Raw genomic sequence first — 12,484 nt, 5'->3', positions numbered from 1 at the left:
GGCAAAGCTAGAGATTAGCCGATTATAAATTAATTAATGCCAAGTTTTTGAAGGAAGAGGGATTTTGCTATGTTTATGTAATATTAATGCATATATTTATGTGCTACGATACAATTTTTCCTTGATGCCATGGCCTTGGGATTTTTGGTACATTTTGATATAAAAGAAAGCAAGATCTTCCAATACTTTTTTTGCTAAAAAAAAAAACAAAAGAGAAAAAAAAAACTTCCCTTTTGTTTTTTGTTCATAGATCTGACTCATGACATGTGCCATTTCATTGATCCTTTAAGTTTGATCAAGACATTTCATTCTAACCACTGGTGATTCCCTCCTCCGCCCACGGTGGCCGGCTGCCGCCATCATTTCCTCCGACGTACTTTGTTTCTTGTGTATAAGTGCAGTTTTTTTCCGGCGGCCGTCGCAATCTCCGCCGACTTATTTCTATTTTCCGGCCGTGTTTGGGAAAAGAAGAGAGGGTTTGAATGAGAAGAAATGGAAAGGAAGCATTGATGTAGGTTGTCCATTATTATTACAGCCAGCATGTAGAGTTGGTTGCATTAGTGAAGGCTGACATTTATCGCTTTATAATTAGGTAAAATTTTGCATATAATTCAACTCACTTATTACAATTAAATGTCATTCATTAACTCATTGGGTCAACCTAAATAAATAAAAGATCAAAATACTCTATTTTGATCCATCTATTTTAAGCTTGGATTCATGTTGGTCCCTCAATTTTAAAATGTTCATTTTGGTTTCCTTACTTTCAATTTTGGTTCATTTCCATTGTAAAAAAAAAAAAAAGAGTTCATTTTAGTCACTTACTTTAAAAATATTTATTTTAGTTATGTTCATTACGTATTTTTAAAAAGTGATCATTTTGGTCTATTTATTTTATATTTATCTCTTTTTTCGATCACAATTTCAATACGACAGTACACTCAATATATATTTCATATAATATAGCTATAAATTTATTTTTATTAAATAATCTTTGTTTGTGTAAAAAGTGAGTTAAAATTTTACAAACAATGACCAAAATGATCAAATTTTAAAAGTACATGAAGCAAAATAAATGTTTTGAAAGTAGTGACTAAAATGAACCAGGGTTGAAAGTACAGTGAACAAAATCAACATTTTTAAAGCAGAGGTACTAAAATGAACAAGAGTACAAATACTAGAATAGTATTTTTTTTAACGTAAATAAAATGGATGAATTTGCTCATTGTTGTTTTCTCCATTCCTCTTGGATGGGTGGTTTTTTGTAACAATTAACCTCAATTTGGGAAGACTTTTTTTTTTTTTGTTGTAATTAAAAAGTAATAATATTATTACCAAACTAAAGTAAGAGATTTGAATCTATAATCCTAAAAGAGAAGTATTGATGTCTGACTAGTTGAGTTAGCTAGAAGAAATAATATCTTGATGGTCTAAGAAACAACCAAAAAGCATGAGTTATATAAAAAAGAATAAGGTGAAGTAATTTAATGTGAAAGTTTCTTTTTATAAACTACTTTGTTATAAAAAAAAAAAAAAACAAAACCAAATGACAGTAGAAAAATATATTTGTGAGAAACAAGAAAAAGGAATAAAGTTATCAAGCTTCAATATATTGACCGAAAAAATCCAACAGCTAAATATTACTTGAATTATAATGCATGTTGTAAGTATTTTTCTGTCCCATGGAAATTGAAAGTCCCTCATGGGTTTCAAGATCTTTGTCATTTAATTGCCCAAAAACCAAAAAAAAAAAAAAAGAAATATTGCATGCAATGTTTAATAAAGAAACCTCAAGAAATTAAACAGAAAAACGAAATTATTATTGAATATACAACCAAAATACTAAGATCTCATTTAGTAATGTTTTTTTAATTTATTTGTTGTTTTCTAAATCTGTGTTTTTTTAGCTATTTACCTTTTTTAAGTCTTAACCTAATTTCAAAAATAGAAAATAGATTTTCAAAATAATTTTTTGTTTTAGTTTTTAAAGCTTGTTGACTACTTTGAATATGTTTTTAAAATGTAAATTTGAAAATAAAAATATTGTTAGAATATCCTAAAGAGTTAATTTTGAAAATTAAAATATACAAAGTATGAACTGTTAGATTGGTCAGTTTCAGTCGTTTCTTTTTAACTGTTTCCATCTCAATCTTGATTGAACATTTTTTTTTCAATTTCTCTTAGAAAATAAACAATTTCTAAATACAAATGCAAAGTTCGAGACAGGGAACAAAGTAGAACTAGTTGCAAAAAATTATCTTATTAATATGATTTTTTTTTTTAAATAGCATACCCAACCACAAAAAATTGTAAGTGGAGAAGAGAAATGAAATTTAAGTGACAATAAAAATCAACCTTTGAAATTAATGCTTTCTTAAAAAAAAAACATATATTTTCAAGTGATTTGAATAAAGTCAGATTAATTCAATCAACTGCACTGCTCAATTATTTGCTCCATTTGGTTGGAAAGAAAATCATGTTTTGTATGATGTATATAGAACAAACAAAGCGAGCAACTCAGCAGTAATTGACATATACCTTCAAGCAAGAGGTTGCGAGTTCGATCTCCCACCTATATTTTTTGTAATTATAACATTCCTTCTATCTCTCTTAACTGAAGTATTTTTATCTAGTTTACTCTCTATATATCTCTTACATACTTTTTGAATGAATGATGTGCTACATTTCTTAAAAAAAATATATAAAAATAAAATAAAATAAAATAAAATGTTATTGTAATAATAATAAAAAAAGGTCCTATTTTTAAAATCTTGGAGGAAAAATGGTGCTCATTGCAAATTTATATTAGAAGAAAATTGCAGCATCTTTTTTAAGGAAATATATATACACACACGTATGTATAATTTATCGTTGATCAATATATAACTTAACAACTAACTCTTTAAATACCACTAATAAATTTTTAATGGTTGTCTCAATTATTTTCATGCACATTCTCATTTACAAAAAGAAAATGATTTCTTTTAGATAAAATTTAATGATTGTCAATATATATGGTTGGCTTGCTTTATAATTTTATAAAATAAGCTTTTATATACACCAAAGTTCCTAGGTTTAAATCTTCAACAAAAAAAAAAGAAAAATCTTAACCAACTTGAGCATATATCTCAACTGTCAAGGATGCCACATTAAAAAGAAAATAAATATAATAAAGATTTATAATATATATAGACTAGCCTCTTATTAGCAATTAGTTTTAAGATTAAATCTCATGAATTTTAACATCAACTAGTTTATATATATACACACTAAAAGGTTGGAGGATCGAATCCACATCCCGCATATTGTTGAACTAATAAAAAAGGGAAAAAAAACTTCAAGAATTAATCATTTTTAGAAATCCCCTAATGTGCCTAATAATTTAAAACCAATCACATGAGTGGTTCTAATTTTGGTGTATGTGGTACAAATCTCGCAAGATCATTCAAGTTCATGTAGAAGAAAGTTACAATTATTCTTTAGTTCTTTTATGATTAAAAATCAAATACCAAATAAATGAGAGAAATCAAACATAATTTTCAAAAATAAAATACTATAAAGATCAAAAGGATTATTATTTTCCCTCTCCCCCTCTTTGGTTTGACATAAGGGTAATGCTTTTGTGTAAAAGACACTCGGTTTGATTATAATTTTAGTTTCTAAAAGTAAAAATTTTCCCCCTTTTTGCTACATTTTTCAAAACTTGGTCAAACTTTTTTTTTTTTTTTTTGAAATCTTGGTCAAACTTAAAAATATAAAATAGGTTTTCGAAAACTATGCAGCTATATATATATGTGGGAGTATTTCGAAAAAGAGCTTTATGCTTTTTTTAGAATATGTATGGATAACTATTTAAAAAAAAATCTTTTATCTTATTTTCTTTTAGTTTGGGTTCACTTTGACAATTGAATTAAATCTATTTTCTAAAAAAATCAAACAATTTCCACGTCATTCATGGGTGTTAGCTGTGCTTCATATTTATAACTTTGCATGTGAGTTGCAATAATAATGCTCAATAATAATTAACGATCCATCGTCCATAAATTATTTTAAATTTATTTCACTTTAGCATATAGATTTTCAAATATTATATTTCATTTCCTTAAATTTGGAGGGAAAAGAAAATAGTTCTTATCTTTAATTAATTTCTTTACACACTTGAGCACAATTCTCAAAATTATTTCAAAATCAAACATCATATAAGTTCAAATATTTGTTTAACATTGACATCAGCTCATCCCCGTATTAAGTTTTGTTGAGTGATTCATAAAAAAATTAACAATAAAATTAAAATGGTCAATTATCATTGTATATGCACGTAAAATTAAATGTTTGGAAACTATTGCACTTGATTGGTAATCCAAAAACATAAATCTAAAAAGAAGAAATTCAATAAAAACAAAATTGTATTTTATATTTTTAATATTGTTTTCAAATATATGTTTGGGAGTAGATTTAAAATGATTCAATCTCAATTTCCGACTATCATTGAATCCAAGCAAGGGATCACCTACCATCCTTTACTCTATATATCTCTTGATATGGAATCCCGGGCTCTCGATCATTGTCCCTAATGCAAATCCTACCTGTTTTCATATGAGCCAAATGAGAAGAGTAGACTTTTTGGATACCTACTTAGAGGGGGGAGTTGAATGGGTATACACCAATATGGAAATGGAGCAAATGAACCAAATCTGGTGACAACTAAATATATTTAGTTAATCTAAATTTATTAACATAAATATTATAAATTGCGTAGAAGGAATCTTGAGATCTTGGGTTCAAACCAAATGGGACGCAATTTTCACAAAACGACGACTCTTTATGTATGTATATCCCAGGTATAAGAACATCAAAGTCAAAAGACCGTCGACTCCTGGGTAATAAAAAAAAAACTTTAACACAAATGAGATGAGTTTATAACATGAAATAGTATATTTATCAAAGTTGTTATTATTAATATTTAATGTAATTATGCAAATTTGAAAGAGCAGATCACCTAAAAATATCGTTTTTAAAATTTATACTATTTGAGTCACAAAATACAAAAATAAAAACAAATCTAATAAATAAATATTTATTGAATTATTCTAAACAGAATCTGAATTGCATAGGTGTTTAAAGTAACCACAAAATTTTTGGGACCAAAATCGAAATTTAAACTCGAGAGAATTAACTATAGTTTGAAGAAGATGGAGATGTTGGAGGGTTTAGTAGGGAGATTTTTTTTTTCTCAAGAAAAATTAAATTAAAAGAAGAGGAAGTCAGGAATTATTTGGTGTATGACTGTGCTGTCTCTTTCAAATGAAATTGACTCTCTTTACCCCAAATTAAATGCATTAATATTTAACCCTTCCCCCCTTGAATATAACTAATCCATCACTTCCCCCAATTTGATGTAACCTTTGTATTCTCTAGACCCACAAATAAAAATAATATTGGATCTCTCTCTCTCTAGGGTTGCATTATCTCTCCTCTTTTTGGATTTTTTCATACTTCTAGTGGAATTGGGCATGTGGTGGGGGTCTAAATTCATTTCCAATCCCACTTGGATTTGTTTTTAGGCTCAAATATATTGTTTACATCTAATTTTAGCTTCTACATTTATATTTTTTTTTAAATGACGTCGAACCATTTCATAGATGGGGTATGTGAGGAACATACAAAAAATATAAAAAAAGGGAGGTTATATAAATATTTATAGGGTTTCGGATCGCATTTTTAGACTGGATACTCATTTGAGCTTTCGGGCTCTGATACCATAAACATAAACTCTTTGTTATGTCTCTTATCTTACCAATGTGGGATATGATCGTGGCTCTTTTTGACCTAATATGGTATCAAATATTAATATGACACTTTTTGGCTTAGTATTATAAATCCTCGTTAGGTCTCTTATTTTACAAATGTGGGATCCTTAACCAGTTAGATGAAAATACTCCGAGAGATGTCATAATTAAAAGATAGATGGGATTTGGTTAACTATGATGAAGCTAATACCTGATGTCTTTTCGAAGATGTAGGCACGATTTAGGGATTTATTTTATTTTTATTTAGTTTTGGTTCATTAATTTTCAAACGTGTATAGTAGTAACGAGCTCTCATATTATATATCAGCTTATTCTTGTAAAAAAAATATAGCTATTCATTTAGTTTAATAATTTGTAAAATATTTATGTAAGCTGAGATTACTATTTATTCTTGTAAAAAAAATATACATATTCATTTAGTTTAATAATTTGTAAAAAGAATATAATTAACAAGGATAAAATGATTTTTAGATGCAAAGTTGAGTGATTACAAACATCGTGGCTTCAAATATTTATACTGGTTGAGGTAGGCTATTCATTTAGTTTAATAATTTATATAAAAAAATTAATCAATGCTAAAATTATATATTTTTTTTAATGCAAAGTTGGGTGATTACAACATTATCTCGTGTTAATTGAAAGTAAAAGAAATAAGCAAAAAATTCAAATATGAAAACGAGATTTAAACCATAAATATATTTTATTTGGTTTTTAGTGTTGTTTCTCACTATCTTTTTCTATAAAAGAATCTCGTGTTAATTCGTCGGGTGTAATCTAAGTCTCATATATTAACTAGATAGAGGAAGATTGATGTATATATGAGTGAGAGACAATACTTCCCTTTATAGAAAGTTTTATGGGATCAATCAAAAGCAAAGCCATGAAAAATTAAAGTAGACAATATCATAGCCTTGTGAAAATATAGAACATCATGCAATTGTGAAAATATAGATTGGGTATGTTGTCATAACATAGTATTTTAAAATTTTTAAAATTTTTTATTTTATTTATTACAACAAATATGTAACGTAAAGATTTGATCTCCTAGATATTTATATCACTAAGCTATATGCTCACCTAAAACTTTTAATTTTAGTTCTTTACGTATTAAGGTTTTTTTTTTCTTCTTTCCTTGTAATCAAGTCGCTGTTGAATGAAATGATGTTATTACATTGAAGTATTTATCAAGTAAGTTGAAAATACCTCCAATTTTAATTTAATAAATTAAAACTTTCTCTATATAATCTAAACTATAATTTTTTGCTTGACATTAAGTAGATTGTTGCTATATAGAGAACATGGACATTTTAAATGCTATGATGCCGATAATTGGTTTACCTCATTAAAAACAATATATATATATATATATAATTTTTGTAAATGTTTGTAAATAAAATTTTTATTTTTTTACTCCTGGACTTAATTAACTGTGGGTCCATTATACTTCTAAAATTTTATTTCTATCAAATTAAACTGAACTTGAGTGAATGAATGAAATAGATAATTCTTTAAAAGTAAATCCGAAAACTATCCATTAATTGACTTATAAACTGATACAAAATTCCACTAACAACCATACTTAAAATTAAGGCTGAATAAGTAAAAAGCATCCGACTCAACAATGAAATATCTAAAAATCTAGTATATACCTAGCATCATTTAATTGCAAGAATGTTCATAGCTAGCTACAATTTTTTTTCTTTTTCTTTTTAATAAGAAACATAAACCTAACTAATTGATAGCATAATTTTCACTACTTAATTAATTTGATAAAATTCAAAGTTTAAAATTGACTCCTAATTAAATAAAGTGCAAAGCTAAAAAGTGAATAAAAATACTATGTCATCAATTATTATTATGACTATTTATGAAAGTAGCCCTTAGAAACATGAAGAATTTGATCATGAATGATCTAAATGAGATAGGTTGGTTAAATTTTCTTTTCTTAACTGCGCAAGTTCATAAATATATCACTAAAAAAAAGAAGAAGAATATATTCAATTATCATTTAATTTTTTTAAAGTAAAAATTTTAAAAGGAACAATTTATTTCCCACTTTTTTTAATAAAAATACTTTTAAACTCGAAAATTTCAAAAAGAGACGTATTTAATATTTGAAAAATAATTTATTTGTGAAATAATTGTTTGAAAAAAAAAAAGAAGATAAAGTAGTTACTACCAGCATTTAATATTTAAAAATTTTGAACATATTAAATTTTTTTCTGTAAAATTATTACACTTGAGACACAGCATGAGTTTTAAATAACCAATAACTTATTCCTAGCTGTTTTCTGAAACATATATATCAATACAATTCAGGAGTATCAAAAATTGCTTTCCTGAGTCCAAAAATATCAATTATGGTGAATTATTGACTCTGAATCATCACCATCACCCAATTAATTCAATCTTCAAGGGTCAAAACTTTTGTACGTAAGGTTTTTATTATTGACATAAAAACATACCAATGTGTGTCCCAAATTTAAAAGAATTAAAAAAAAAACGTTGCTAGCCTTCAAACTCGAAATATTACCACCAATCGGTCTACGAATGGAATGTCTTTTTATTTGGAAAAATTATTGAAAGTGGTCACCACGATATATATATATGATGGATACGTTCATGACTATTAAAATATGAATAGTCAAATTATTTCTTTGAAAAGAAAAAAACTCTAGGTAGCATCGACCCCTCTCCAGAAGATTTCTTCTAGTTTGGTCTATGCTTGTATGGTCTCTATTCCGTCGAGAAATTATTGGTGAGTGGTCACTACAAAATAGTTGTTCTTAGATTACTCCTCGTAATTTTTAGATGTATATAGTTTTTTATTTCTCAAATCTATTCAATAGAAAAAAAAATTACCCAACTAGCTAAGCTAACCTGTGCACCCAAAAAAGAAGAAATTCCTCTAGTTGGTCTAGTTTACAATTTTTTTTCTAATTCAACAAATATGTAAAAGGTGAAGATTCGTGCATCCACCAATCAAGAAAGTAAAGCTCTAATCAATTGAGCGCTATACCCAGGTTCGCTGAGTCTTTTTTCTTTACAAAACACAACAGTCTCGTAATTCTTAGATGCCGGGTAGAAAAAAATCTATTCTTCAACCTGATCTAAAGAAAATCTCCAATCACTCTACCACTCTATCACAACCTCAATTTCCTCTCAAGAACACGATCAAAATCGACCGACATAACATAGTTACTTCCCTCATCACCGTGTCATATCAACGGTTAAATGAAAGAAAACATCAACATTATTCAGTCTCTCAGCCATGAATCCACATAACAACGACAACGATATTGAATAACAAATCATAAAATCTCCACCGACCCGAAAGACGAAAACGAGGTATCGCGAGACTGATCGAGCAATGAATGCGGGGTGTTGTGTGCACCAATATAGGTAGGGTTTTGAAAGAAGATGCAGAAGAGGGGGGGTTTTAGGGCGTTAAGTTATAGGTGGTGGGCAATGGCATGCGCATGCGAAAGCCAGCCGCTGAGCTTAATAATTTATAACCTCTGATCTGTTGTGGATCTCTTTTTGTTTGTGTTTGGGTGATGTGTGTTGATGAGTACAAATGGGAGGGTGGTCCAAGCGCAAGCGCATGCTTAATTTGTTATGGCGCAGTTTGTTTGTTCTGATGCTGCGGCCAAAGCCAAAGCCAATGGCTCTCTTGGAAATAGAGAGAGTTGTAGTACAATATTGTTGATGAATGATGATCTCCCTTTTTTTTTTTGCTTGATTTGGAGACTTCATTTGCTTCCCCACTGCCACTGCCATTGGGTTTTACACTCTCCTTTTTGTTTATGTGTCTGTCATCTCTATTACTACACTCATCCCATAAATGCTACTTTGTCCTCCTAATGGCCTACCATTTAGGAAAGCCCACTCTCTCCATTTCTTTTTAATAAATATGTTTCCACATATATATATACATGTATATATGTTTAAATACTATTTCGGTCCATCATTATTATATTTTTTACTTTTTCTTTTTGTTCATTTTAACATCTGTTTAAACCACAATAGTAGTTGACATATGTCTTTGACCAAGAGGTCGGTTCGAATCTCTCCACCTCACTTGTTGTACTGGAAAAACATATGTATTTATTGCTATGTTTCAAGAAATTTAGTGAGTAAAATATGGTGTTAAAATTATGATTGGAATAAATTAGATAAAAATGAAAATGATAATACCAAAATGATCATTCTTTAAGGGACCAAAATAGAGGTTAAAAAATATTGGTACAAAAATGAACAAAGTTCAAAATTACAATAATAACTATGAACCGAAGGCAATTAAAATATAATGATCCCAAAATATTTGTATACACATTAATTAGTCGGTCAATAGGAGCTTTTTATTGACAACTGTTTCTAATGTGTGGTGTACTTTTGTTGGTATAACTCTGTTGTCATACTAGAAAGTCTTACGAATTTTAAGTGATATGATTGGTCTAATTAGGCAAATATTTCTTTTTAAATTAAAAAACATGTGGGAGGCTGGAGGCTATATGTTTTAACCAATTCGACTATCTATCGATTGACATTTTCTATTTTTTAAAATAATACATTACAAATATGAGAGCATTGTTGTAAGCTCTATTATATGCATGACATATTTGGTTGGAACGAAATCTCAGAACTCTCACAAACTTAACAAAATTTCTCATAAATATTTGGGAGGATGCTATGATTTCTATTTTTCTTTGGACATCAGAAAATACTCCTTTTTTGTAATTATGATGCTTCTATCCCTTTTTTTAATTGGAGTGCCTTTATTCCGGTCTTCTCTTTTTGTGTATTATTCTCACATATATCAATGAAGTGATATTTAAAAAAAAAAAAAACTTTACAAATATGAGAATCAAGATTCTAACCTACAATATTTTAGGGTAGTTTAGAGATACTTTAGCTATTGAGTTATGTTTGAGTTGATAAATATATAGTTTTAATTATGAGTTATGTTTGAGTTGATAAATATATAGTTTTAATTATTTTAAAGTTTACTCTAGATCATTTCTAATTCGATTATTGTTATGGTCGGAAAAACTTTATTTTAGTTCTTTGAGTTGAAGAAAGTAATGGAAAGAAAAATGACATGATCTATTTTATTGTAGATTTATATGATTATGAATTAATAATTCATGACATGGAGATAAACTGGTAGGAAAATTGAGAAAAAAAAATGGGGTTAATTCATATGTTGAATAAGAAAGAGGAAGAAAAAAGTCAAGATAAAAGAAAAGAAAAATTATATTAAAAGTTTTACGCATTAAAGATTGTAGAGAGGTTTGACTACGCAAAAAAGAATTGTCTCATGTCATTTTCTTTTTAACAATTCTAGCAGCAATAATTGAATTTGAAACTTAAAAATTTAGGTCAAATTAGAAACAATCATTAAACTATATATTTTACCTTACTCCAAAGTATTAAGAAAAAAAGAATTTCAAATCATGCGCGAAGCATATATAATGTCACCATCAAACTTTTGTCATATCTCCCTCAAAACGACACCGCATATATTTCCAAAGCTATGGTCTTCCATTCTCGTGCATCACATGTTAATTTTTTTTTTTTTAATGTAAGATATATTATTGGGAAATGAACCACGTATATATCCTTTTGTTTATAGCAATGTCGCTCATATTTGTATTCTAGCATTTAAATATATTCACCAAACTCTAACTCTAAGTTAGTCCACATTAAATGGTAGCATATGCCTCAAGAAAGTGCCCACTTTGTGTGGGATTGTGACATTGCAACCGTATGATTTTGATGTCTTTTAATGTTTCATGGTGTTATGTAGTTTTTCCAATGTTGTTGTTGCCTTTCAAATTAAGCAAAAAGTTAGCTGTCTGTTTTGAGATATTGTTGATGGCAATAAATTTTGGAGTAAAGAAATTTGAAATTAACTTGTGTTTGTATTAATGTTACGATCTCTAATATATAATTAATACATACTTTTTCTCAGGTATGAACTTACGGCTGGGAGAGCTTGTTCTTGAATCATAAATGTCGAGTGTTAGGACGATATAATTTTTGAAGTCTTTGTCTTCGAATTCTTCAAGTCTTCAAGTATGTGTAACGTTTTCTTGTGTTTTTTGGATCTTCTGAAATCTTAGGAGTGTGTGATTGTAAATTTCTTAAATTACTCTTCATGACCCTAGATGACTTTGAATGATGGTAGACCATCAAATTATAGGTGACATTCTCTATTTATAAAGTCCCTAGGTGCATTATGTGAGTTTTCTTCTTACATGGATTTGGACAATCACATGGGTATAGATTGATCTGGTTAGCCAATATTATCAAATGTCGTAATAAGACACGTCACAGGTCACATTCTTTATAAATTTGTAATTGGTTATAAATTTATCAATATATAATTTTATTATTTAATTTAAAAGAAATTACTTGACATTTAATATTCGGTCAAAATTTATCCTTCAACAAATTGTTACTCTTCTTCAATGCGAAAAAAGGGCCATGATGGAGTAAGCATTATGCATATTAAATTAATTTACTAAAAAATACAGATCATCAGTTTAATTCTAGTTAAGTAATTTTTATAAGTACATAGTTTTTTTCTTTCCCTAATGAAGTTGTGAAGGGTAGTTTTCAATATGGAATTGGTTATTTCTTGTTGATAAGCGGCCGGTAGTGTAGATGTA

The sequence above is a fragment of the Momordica charantia genome, assembly GCF_013281855.1.
Source record: "Momordica charantia cultivar OHB3-1 chromosome 8 unlocalized genomic scaffold, Mcharantia_2.0 BLBB01000008.1, whole genome shotgun sequence".
NCBI classification, from domain to species: domain Eukaryota; kingdom Viridiplantae; phylum Streptophyta; class Magnoliopsida; order Cucurbitales; family Cucurbitaceae; genus Momordica; species Momordica charantia.
The sequence above is the reverse complement of the archived record's forward strand: the minus strand, read 5'-3'. Positions refer to the sequence as shown.